The sequence below is a fragment of the Ixodes scapularis genome, unplaced genomic scaffold, assembly GCF_016920785.2.
Source record: "Ixodes scapularis isolate PalLabHiFi unplaced genomic scaffold, ASM1692078v2 PGA_scaffold1__304_contigs__length_218370807, whole genome shotgun sequence".
NCBI lineage: Eukaryota > Metazoa > Arthropoda > Arachnida > Ixodida > Ixodidae > Ixodes > Ixodes scapularis.
Window position 1 is genome coordinate 196,734,466 of NW_024609846.1, and position 10,363 is coordinate 196,744,828.

General features: G+C 45.9%; 1 protein-coding gene across 1 annotated transcript in view; it reads right to left on the reverse strand.

The window, feature by feature from the left end:
• LOC8040455 (monocarboxylate transporter 3) overlaps window positions 1-8,682 on the reverse strand; it is a 56,913-nt gene extending 48,231 nt beyond the window's left edge. Inside the window, exon 1 of the mRNA XM_029994746.4 lies at window positions 8,585-8,682. The gene's annotated coding sequence lies outside the window, so the exon portion shown is untranslated. The remainder of the gene's footprint in view (window positions 1-8,584) is intronic.
• Between the last annotated feature and the right edge of the window lie 1,681 nt (window positions 8,683-10,363).

The window sequence follows — 10,363 nt, forward strand, 5'->3', positions numbered from 1 at the left end:
CCCCTTTGTCGGATATGTGCTGTCGTTTTTACACCCAGCCGTTCGCAGTTTCCTCATCGTTATTAGTTTTCAAGGAAGCCGTCCCTATTATGTGCAGAAAGCCGGCGCTTGTTTAAAGGGCAACTCCGGTCCATACTTTCGATTTTGGGTTTATGACTGTTATTAGTGCAGTCAGGCGTCCCTGAATTGCAAGGGGTAACTTTTTCTCGTTATTGTGCGTAGTTTTAAAGATATCGACGCCTCAAAGTTTTGTTTGGGGCGCGGCCAACAAAACCGGAGCTAGCCGCTCGAGGCCCCGGCAACACTGAAAATCAACCGGTATGTGAACATGACGTCAAGATCGTTCTCGTTCACCGAGTACGCAGGCCGAGCGGCACCTACCTCTGTTGTACTAGCCCTCTAAAGATGGGAGATAAGCTGATTTTGTTTTAAGTCTGTATACGTGGTAGTTATCAAGCATAGTTATCCAGCATATGTAACAAGAGCCAAAGCTAGCGACTGGGAAACCCGTGAACTCGTACGGTGCCGTACTCGGCGGCCACCGCCGTGCGTGCGCTATGCCGTACTCGTCGCTTGTATACCCAAAAGCTAGCGACTGGAAAAGGAGTGATCTCGTTCGGTGCAGTACTCGGCGGCTGTCGCCGTGTGCGTGGTCTTCCGTACTCGTCGCTAGGCCTAAGTTGTCATCGAGGCTGCGTGGATGGAGTGGCGTTGCAGGGTTGGACAGTATCGCGATAGTATTTCAGAAATACATTTCGTATCTGTATTTCTGTATCGCGATACATTTTTTCCAACAGTATCTGTATTCCTCTATCGGAATAAATTTTGAATGTTCCTTTGTATTGCGATACAATCAGGGGGAAATGTATTTCGTTACATTTCTCGAGAAATACCTCCCCCCCCCCCCCCCCCCCGAAAAAAAACAAAAAAAAACTCGAGCGAATTTTTTTTTTCTTTTTACTTCTGAGGGCATCAGCGTCAAGGAGGTGCTGGGGCATTGTTACCATGCTGACCAAGGTTCCTTCCGATTCTCCAAGCTATTTTCCTATGCGTCCTCTTCTCTCTCCTGCGAAGTGTTGCGTAGTCGGGGACTCAAACCATGGTGGCGTGCCAGGAGTGGAGTCAGAGCATCTTTTGTCGCAGGTCCTTAGGTAGGAATTTCTTGAGTTAATATTTGCTGGCATCCAATGCCCGCTGCTAACCGTCTCTCTTGCCTTAGCGTACGCAGTACACCCAGCCGGCAAAGCTGAGTCACAGTCCGTTACAGCAAGAGCCTGGCGGTGGTTGACTTGAAATAGTACCATGACTCACGCAGTGAAGGTCAACACATATTCGAATTCGTCTGCGGCTGCGCCCGTAATATTGAACGGCTTAAGGGTACGTCATCAGCCGACGTGAAAGTAACCCGCTGCTCTGGTGATCCGAAACCCAGAAAGGAAGTTAGACATGGCCTCGCTGTGCCGACCCAGACTTCGTAAACCTCCGACTAGTCTCGAGCTAGCTGTTTCTCGGAGAGCTCGCACTTGTGCCGGCAATATCAGGTCGCAATCCATGAGGTCTCTATTTGGAGTATGCAACACGAAACGTGAGGACTGCAATCCATGCGTCGGTACCGGAGGGTCGACAGGAAGAGCATTCACAACAGGGATGCCACCGTATCGTTTTTTTCAACCGTAACAGAAGATAATACATGTGTTCCAGGATGCTTCAGGCGATTCACTATTCTCGAAAAAGCCAAATGACACTGCCTCCTCGATCTTCAACGAGGTAACCTACAACGAAAGTACGTAATGTTCTTTCATACAGCAGCGTGCTAACATTTCCTGTTCAAGGCCACACCTACAGATAAAGAATACCAGTTCATTCCACCGTGACGTCATGTGATAAGTGTTGACAGGGGCGTCCTTGTTGGACAGGGGCGTTGTGACTTAGGATGGCATAGAATTAATTTAGAGATCAAAGTCTTTTCGCATCCCTCGTCAGACAGACAGGATGTCAGGAAAGGGACCGCGGATAGTCCTTAATAGAACGTTTTTTTTTTTTTTTTTTTTTTTTTTTTTGGGGGGGGGGGCTTATTGAAGACTCCGCGTCGTCCGAAATTACTACCTTGAAGCCGGGAGAGTAATTTCCGGATCAAAAACTTCCCCCTCCAACTTCAAGCTTCATCTCATTTGGCGTCGCAAACAAATTTTAAAAATGTATTGCAGTATCAGTATTTCTGTATTTGTATTTCTGCCTCCCTAAAATGTATTCCTGTATTCGTATTTCCAAATACTTTTTTCCTCTTTTTAAAATGTATTTCCGATACCTCTCGTTTTCGCGCTGCGGGTCAGTCCCAGACACGAAGCTTTGAGGCTCTCCGGCGCGGACCGCGGCGCCCGAACACACGTGTGCTGGGCTGTACACGTCTGTTTTTTCGTTGTTTTTTCCTCGGGCGCGTAAAAGCCGAAGTCCAAAGTTCACTCGTCGAACAGCGTTCATCCACACCTTCTCCAATTTCCGGTCCGTTGGAAACTTGTGAAAAAGCAGCTCGGTGTTGCGCAGCAGGTTGTTGTAGCAGCCTGCAGCGCTACAAGTTGCACTCGGCATCTTTCGAGGACCAGCTGGGCAGTCTTGGGCGCACGAAGTTGCTCGCTAAAAAGAGTCGTGGAGTTTTCACAAGCAAATAAACAAAAGGCTGTACTGAAGCTACACGGGCTACAAATAAAAGCAACGGCTAAACACGCCAATCACAAGCCGAAGTATTGGTGGTACCGGCTCAAAGAAGCGCACTACGCGCAACGCCCGGACCGGAGGAAAAAAAGAGAACGATACTGACGTCACGGCCCAATGTTGCTTTAGCATTCGGCAACCCGCTGTGCGCCCGCTAAGGAGAAGCGGCTCGCGGCGGGTCGCATTTTTATTATCGGCATTAGTTGAGAATGCGGCGTCCCACGGACGTAATATTTTAGCTGGGGTCGTATTTTGTGTCACTACGGCGATACCAGTAATTTATTTTATTTTGAGTTTTGGCCGGAATATCCCTTTAACCTCGAGCGAACACGACTTCCACAGTTGGCGTTTCGGTCATAGACTCCGCGGTGGTCGTCGTACACTCGTAAAGCACCAGAAGCTAATTGTCTCATTTTCCCCTTTATGCTTTGGAAGCTGTTTGAGCTGCTATGTTTATGCTTGCTTCCGTGTATATCCCATATGGTAATTATGTGACCATCTCTGTCCTCATTCGTTTCGGACTGAAAAATAAACCAAAATAATTATTGCAAATAATTATGCACATCAAAATGCTGAAACGGCAAATGTAGCAAAAAAAAACACCCTTCGGGTTTACATTTTTTTTTTCAATTTCTCAGTTTACCTTTCTTTTCACTATAGTCAGTGTAACAAATAAAATATTGTTTGTGACCAATTTCTGTACTGTAACAAGAAAGTAACGGCGTTACTGTTTTTGCAGTAGCTGTAACTGTAACACGTTACTTTTTGAAACCGGTAACTGTAACTTTAGCAAAATTACTTTTCTCCCCTGGGTAACTGTAACTGTAACACTGTCACTTTTTACTGGTAACGTGCCCATGACTGCGTATATCTCTTCGTTCATGAAGAGACCTATTCTGCTTTAAGACGGAGCCGTCCTTGACCATGGACCATGGCCCTGTCGGATATTGCACAGTTCTGTCGGTTACAATAAATTAACGAAAAGGGGAGACGCGTCTTTCTTAAGAACATATATATTCTTGAAAAGAAAGCTATTCGCCTAGGATACAATAAAAACACGGGTAAATCGACAAATAAAAAATAAAAAAGGCTCTGCAGAGAATAGCTCTTTCCCTCTTAAGAAAGTGCCTTTCACGTGTGAATAAGTAGAGGGATGAAGTGGGAAAAAGTGTGGCCGAGAACAGCCGCCTACCTCGCCAGAAAAGAAAAAGTCGCGTATCCACCAAAGTTTTTGGTGTGATAGCTACTCTCTATGATTCAGTAGCCAACGTTTACGTGGACAAAATATTGTCCGGGTAGTAATTCTATTCATGGTGAATTTAGAACGGCGTCAAAACTAATTGAAATGCGATGGTAAATTATGTAAAAAGTATTGAATGACTCAAAAATTCAGTAAAGGGAAATTCCATGAAACGGCGTTCGATGAATCGGCGTTCGATGAAATGTCCACTTTTTCGATGAAACGGCTTTTGATGAGATGGTGTTCCATGAAATGTCCGGTACCCCCCTGAGACGTGTACGCTTGGGAGAGTGCCAGGTGATCTGTTGACGTTTTCTCTTGTTGTTTCTCTGTTTGTTGTTTCTCTGCACCTGGAATCCTTGCCAAGATTCCAGGAGCAGACGTCTATGCCGGTGTTTTTCCGTGGCCAGAATCTCGCTCTTGTTGGAGGGCACGCCGTGACCCAGACTCGGGCACTCTCCGAAGCGTATACGTCGCAGGGCTTCGTCGCTTCACGGAAAAACACGTGCGCAAGCTTTCGAACCGGGTTCCAGCGCTGGATATTCTTGATGAAGATTATTAGGATGATATAGATGAAGACGACGAAGAAGGTTCGCCCAACTCATATTCACCCATGACCAAGAAACCCAGCTGGTCCCGAAACGTGGGGTATCTTGTTTTTATTCAAACTTGGTTAGAGTTTCAATTTTTTTCAGTCAGTCTATTTATTTTCTTAGCAGACAGATCTCTGTCGATTATGTTTACATTCAAATGCATCATAATGTATTCACGCCAGATGTACCAGAAATGTAAAATCGTTCTTTTTTTTTCTTTTTTTTTTTTTTTTTGTTTGCTTGTTTTACTGAATAGCCATGTTTCGAAATTTAGTACTGCGACTGTGTATCTTGGAGTTCGATTCACCGCCGATTTCAGATGGAGCAAGCAAGCAGCTCTTCTGCGTTTCAAGGCTAGCGACATGGTGCAGCTTTTGCGTGTTATATGAGAAAGATTTCACCCGATTTGAAAGAGACCCCTTACTTTTTCTACGTCCTGCCAATTTTAGACTCATCTTGTACTGTATGGGGCCCCCGAAAATCTTCTTAAATCAGACAGGAATGATTGAGAACCTGCAGGGCCCACGATATGCTTCAAAATAACTACAGCGTGTCCTCCCCAAACAATTTACAAGGTGTGTTTCACCGCAAAAATAAAATGCGAGTCGCCCAAAGCTCACTTTCTACCCCGATGTAGCGCTAGCAGTCTGAGCCAGATGCCAAGGTTTAAGTCCTAACCCTTGTCTTGATCAGAAGGTACGAGAGATTTGCTGAACATTTCAATGGGAAACTGGAGTCCACTTTCGGCCGTTTTCGATAACTGGCGCCTACAGCTTTACGTATTCAAAAGCTCTCTCTGAAACCATTTTCCTACTGAAAATTTAAGAGACTCTAATAACTTTTGAATAAAATAACGATTAGTTCTGAAACTTTGGTGTCTGGTTGAAACCACCTGCGCTACATTCTGGCAAAGAATGAGTTCTTGACGAAGCGTAATTTAACTTTTCGGTAAAACAAACAAAACAAATATATATATATATATATATATATATATATATATATATATATATATATATATATATATATATATATATACATATATATATATCAACTTTAATTTTTTCTATTATATATTTTACATTTTTTGTTATTTTTAAGATAAAATCTGCGAAATTTAGCTCTTATTTGGCTAGAAAACTTCACAACTAAAGCGAAAATTATTTCATCTGAAATCCCTGTATAATGTTCAGTGTGGTACGACCGGCATTAATAATTCTAAGTATATCCTCGCAGCCTATATTAACTTTCACATAGAGTCAATAATAATAAAACGATCCGAGAACTGACCTGCAAAATACTCGTTTGTTTCACTGGCCATTCACCATTGGATTGTGCCGCCCTATTGATTAGTACCGATTTACCCCGCTCGTTGTTTTTTGATGAATTAACGTCGTTGTCGTGTTTCTTTGGGGGAATTCTGTTTATGGACGATGTTTTTCCTCTGTGCGCTTTATGTATACTTCCTTTCAGCTTAAGTCCAGACGAAGCCAACGCTACCCGGAAAGGGGACCAATCAAACAGCGTGAAAAGCGCAAGTCACTGAGTCTGTTTTGTTTATGATTGGCTCAGCGATGATAGAACACGTACAGGAACATGACGAACACCATGATGGAGCACTTTCTGATGCTGTCTCATTGATCCCATCATCTCGTCTAGCGTCAGCTGCGCCTGGAGTTCAGACCCAGCCGACGCTAGACGAGATCATGGGACGAATCAGGCCGCGTCAACCGCTCAGCATCATGGTGTTCCTCGTGTTTCTTTACGTGTTCTATCATAGCGGAACCAATCACTCACAGAAATGGCCTAGCAACTCGCGCTTTTAACTCTGCTTGATTGGTCCCATTCCCTCGTACAGAGTCGGCTGTCTCCGGACTTGAAGGCTGACGGCCAGACTCGAGATTCTGCCAGGCGGAAGATCCTCCATACCATAGGGGAGGAGGAAACAGGCAACGGTGGACAGGTAGAAGGGGGAGACGAGGAATCGGGAAGAAAAGTGGAAAGCGCGAACTGGTCGTCGGTCTTTAAAGGATCTGTGCAACGATTTTAACGATGAAATTATTTGTATCTTCTACTTTTGACATTGTTCATCGTGTCACAAAGGATAGAAAACACGCTTCCTTCCTTCGAAATATTACGATTCCGCCGTTTAATCGCGAGGCAAGAATTAGAATATTCCCCGACCTGCAGTCGCGAGCTGCGGCCAAGAGAACCACGCGGCATGACGTGAATGGGGGAGGGGGAGGGGGGGGGGGGGGTCTTGTAGAAGGATGGCAAGTTGTGCGATACCTGCTCAATAAAAGGTAACTTTTATATAAATCTTGTCGTTCCAACATAAATATAAATGCGTTAAAAACCTGGTATCCTCGACAAAAATTTTATTATACGGAGTTTTAGCGGCGCCATCTATCCTAGGTCCTCAAAACCGTCAGCTCTATCTGCTACTGCGAACAGCCGCCAGAAGCCGGAGGGGGACGGGGGCAGCGCCGGATGGGGATTGCCGGACCCGGTTGAGACTTTCCTCCTTTCACCATATTGTTCGTGCTGAGCCAGCACGTGGTCACGCAGATGCGAGCGGATGAGTTCTCGCCGCTCACTGATGGCTCTACAGAGAGCTTCACCGGAACTCCGCGCGACCCCCATTGACCTCACAGCGCACGTGACTCGGAAGATGGTGTAGGAGTTGAGAGGTGCCGAAAACCTCAATCTTTGTCCATTTTTAAAGTAAAAAACAGCACATGCAAGCAAAAACGTTTTTTTGCTCTCTACTTCAGAGAAATCCAGACATTTAGTCCCAAATTATTTAAGCAAAGCACTGAAATTGTTGCACAGCTCCTTTAAGCTGAAACGAGGTATATAGGTACGAAATATGCAATAACTATAATAAAAAAACTGCATCATCCATCGTCCCGGCAGTCGTCGTTTTTGTGCATTTCCTACCACAAAAGCGCAGTGACAATATACTTTTGGTAGTAGGTGATTGACTCCACCGGATCACAGCGTTGGCTCCGGCCGGACTTAAAATGGCACGAAGTGTACGCGGCCAGCAAGTGTTTCAAAATGCGCCTTTGGTGCACCGGAACGCGAGCAGAAGCACGCCAATCAGACGGCAACGCGGAGAAGTTGCGGGGGACCCGGAATGACGAGGCGGCCAGGCGCTCACCGTCATTGGCTGAGGTAGGGGTGAAACAGGGGCTCGTGGGCGCCTTTAGGGGGTAAACCAATGTACGAGGTGACCGAGGAGCAGGCGGACTTGCATGCCGTATAGCCAACCGGCAACGGCCAGGCGGCGCCAGCAGAGTGAGAGCGCACGGTTATACCCTGTCTCGTTGTAACTTGGCAAACGGCGAACGATAAGCCCCACATTGCGTGCCGAAGGCTTCGAAATGCGCGACGTATACGAGCGCAACGCACACATATTGCAGCATGACGCAGCGAAAAGCCTGATACTTCTCCAGAGTTGAGGCGCGCTCCGGTGATAGGCAGTCACGTTCCGATTGGCCCGCCAGGGCCGTAGCTTCCGCTCTACTGGCACGTTATGCGATCACGGCTTCCTGGGATACCCAGTATTTCTTGCTTCGGACACTAGGCTCAGCGGCGCCACCAGAGTAATAGCTCACGTTCGAACAATGCAGCTGCCACTCCCAGGGGTACCCAATATTTCTTGCTTCAGTCGCTAGATGGCGCCAAACCAAACAGCATTGCAGGTTGCCTATAGACTCGTGCGAGGGCTGCACAGAAAAGTTGGCAGGGAATGCGGAGCGCAAGTTCGTCCGCTTGTTTTGCGGGGGTTGTGTTGCCGTTAGACAGTAGCTCTGATTGGCTCTGAAGGAAGAGTAGGGGGTAGACCTCATGGCAGCTTGCTTTGAGGTCTACACACTATTTCTCAATCATAACCAATCAGAGCTCGGCGTCTGTCTGACGCCACCGAAACTCCAGCAAAAGAAGCAGACGACTTGCTCTCCGCATAGTGTTCGACACGTTGTCTATACCTTCGCAAGCGTTGCGAGCAACAACGTTAAGCAAAAATGCCGGAACTCACAAAATCGGAGACTTCTGTTGCTCCGTCTAGGTGTGGATAAAGGGAAAGTCATTCAACACGAGTCGCGTCCCGCCGTTATGTGGATCCAACACAAAGACGACTGGGAGCGCCTCTGAGCTCCCCTTATCGTTGCAGGTGATAAAGTGCTGCCATACAAGCAGACTCACGTCTTGATTATGAAGAGCGCCTAGTCGCTCCCTTCGTCTGTATGACGCCTTGGAGAGAGCGAAAGATGCGTGTGGATGTGTTGTGTAGTCTGTGCGCTCGGCCGCCAAGATCTGAGACGGCGGAAGTTATTTGAGTCGCTCCGAAGCAAGCGACAGAACAACTAAAATAGCTTTCGAGGTTAATGGTTCTCGAGCGAGTCGCCGGAAGGAATGGCAAAGGAAAGATTTTAAAAGTAAAGTCGAAGTGTGTACTTGGTATTTTCATAAAAACAGAAAAGAAATTAACATTATAATTAGGATGACGAAAAATATTTCGGGTCCTATTGGAACGATGGCCACTAAGCTTATATTTTTCTAGCGAGCATTTACGAGAGAAAAACAACAAAATGAGTCACGTAACGAGAGACGCGAGAAGCAGGCCTTGCGCCAAGATTTTTAACGACTCCGCTAATGCATTACCGTACTATGATGATCTCAGTCCCCGTAAAGTTGTAAGAAATACTGTAGATAACCAGTATCTCCACTTCAAATGCTTTCAATGGCAAAACAAAACAAGTGATCTGTTATTGCACAGACTATATAGGTAATAAAGCACCAAAGACCTTCGTCTTCCTAGCCCTCTAATGTGTAAATTCGGTATTTTGATGAGCAATAGTTGAGTAGTGTAATATGGGGAAATATGCGACGCGAACCAAAATGCGACAGTTAGTGTTTAGCTCCATTCAACTCCTAGACAAGCAATCGGAGAACGTTCAGACTTCACTGAGGTGCCGTGACCTGTACACATTGTGTGTATAAAAATTGAAAGCTGTGGGCAAGAGTAATTCGAAGAAAACAAGTGCGGAGTAGAGGTTGACGTGTTTACGCCCCCCCCCCCCCCCCCCACTCCAAAAAAAAAAAAAAAAAAAGAAAAAAAAAAAGGCGTAAATTCAGCGCGAAATCTCGCTTCGAGACGTGCACCACGGTTGAGAACGAATGATCTGCCAAGGAAAGCTTTAAATTTATTGGTAGGCTTTATTAGCTCTATGCGGTCCAGATTTGAGCTAGCTGGGCTTGCTTTTTCTTAAATGAATAATTATTTACCCAACGGGATACATGCGGGGCAAAGCGCGACAATCAGGTATTTCATGATTTGCATGTCAATAACGCGCGACTCTTCTGGTTGCTCCTGAGGAACACATAAAAGAAAACAACGAGGAATTCATAGCACAAAAGTGGTGCGAAGAAAGCTCTTAAATATGTCAAAAGACAGCGTCACTCCCGTCGCACTGTTGCCATACCTTTTGGCGTACCAAAGGATGCGCTTCAAAGACGAGCGAAACGACTAAGGGAATGTGAACGTGAAGAGAAGCGTCTCTACAAAAAAAACAGCTGGGCTACAGAGGACGCGTTCTTTCTGACGTTTCAAGTTTCAAGAACATTTCTTCTGTAGCTAACGTTGTATAGAAAAATAGAAGAAGCTGGTCAGAGAGCAGCACTCTTCTAACGTCTTCACCCCACAAGGCAAAGCTGTTCGCGAAAGCAACGAAGCACCGGCGTTCCACTGAACCCCCCCCCCCCCCCCCTTAAAAAAAAGAAAACATTTTGCCGCATATAAAGATTGTTAGTGAAA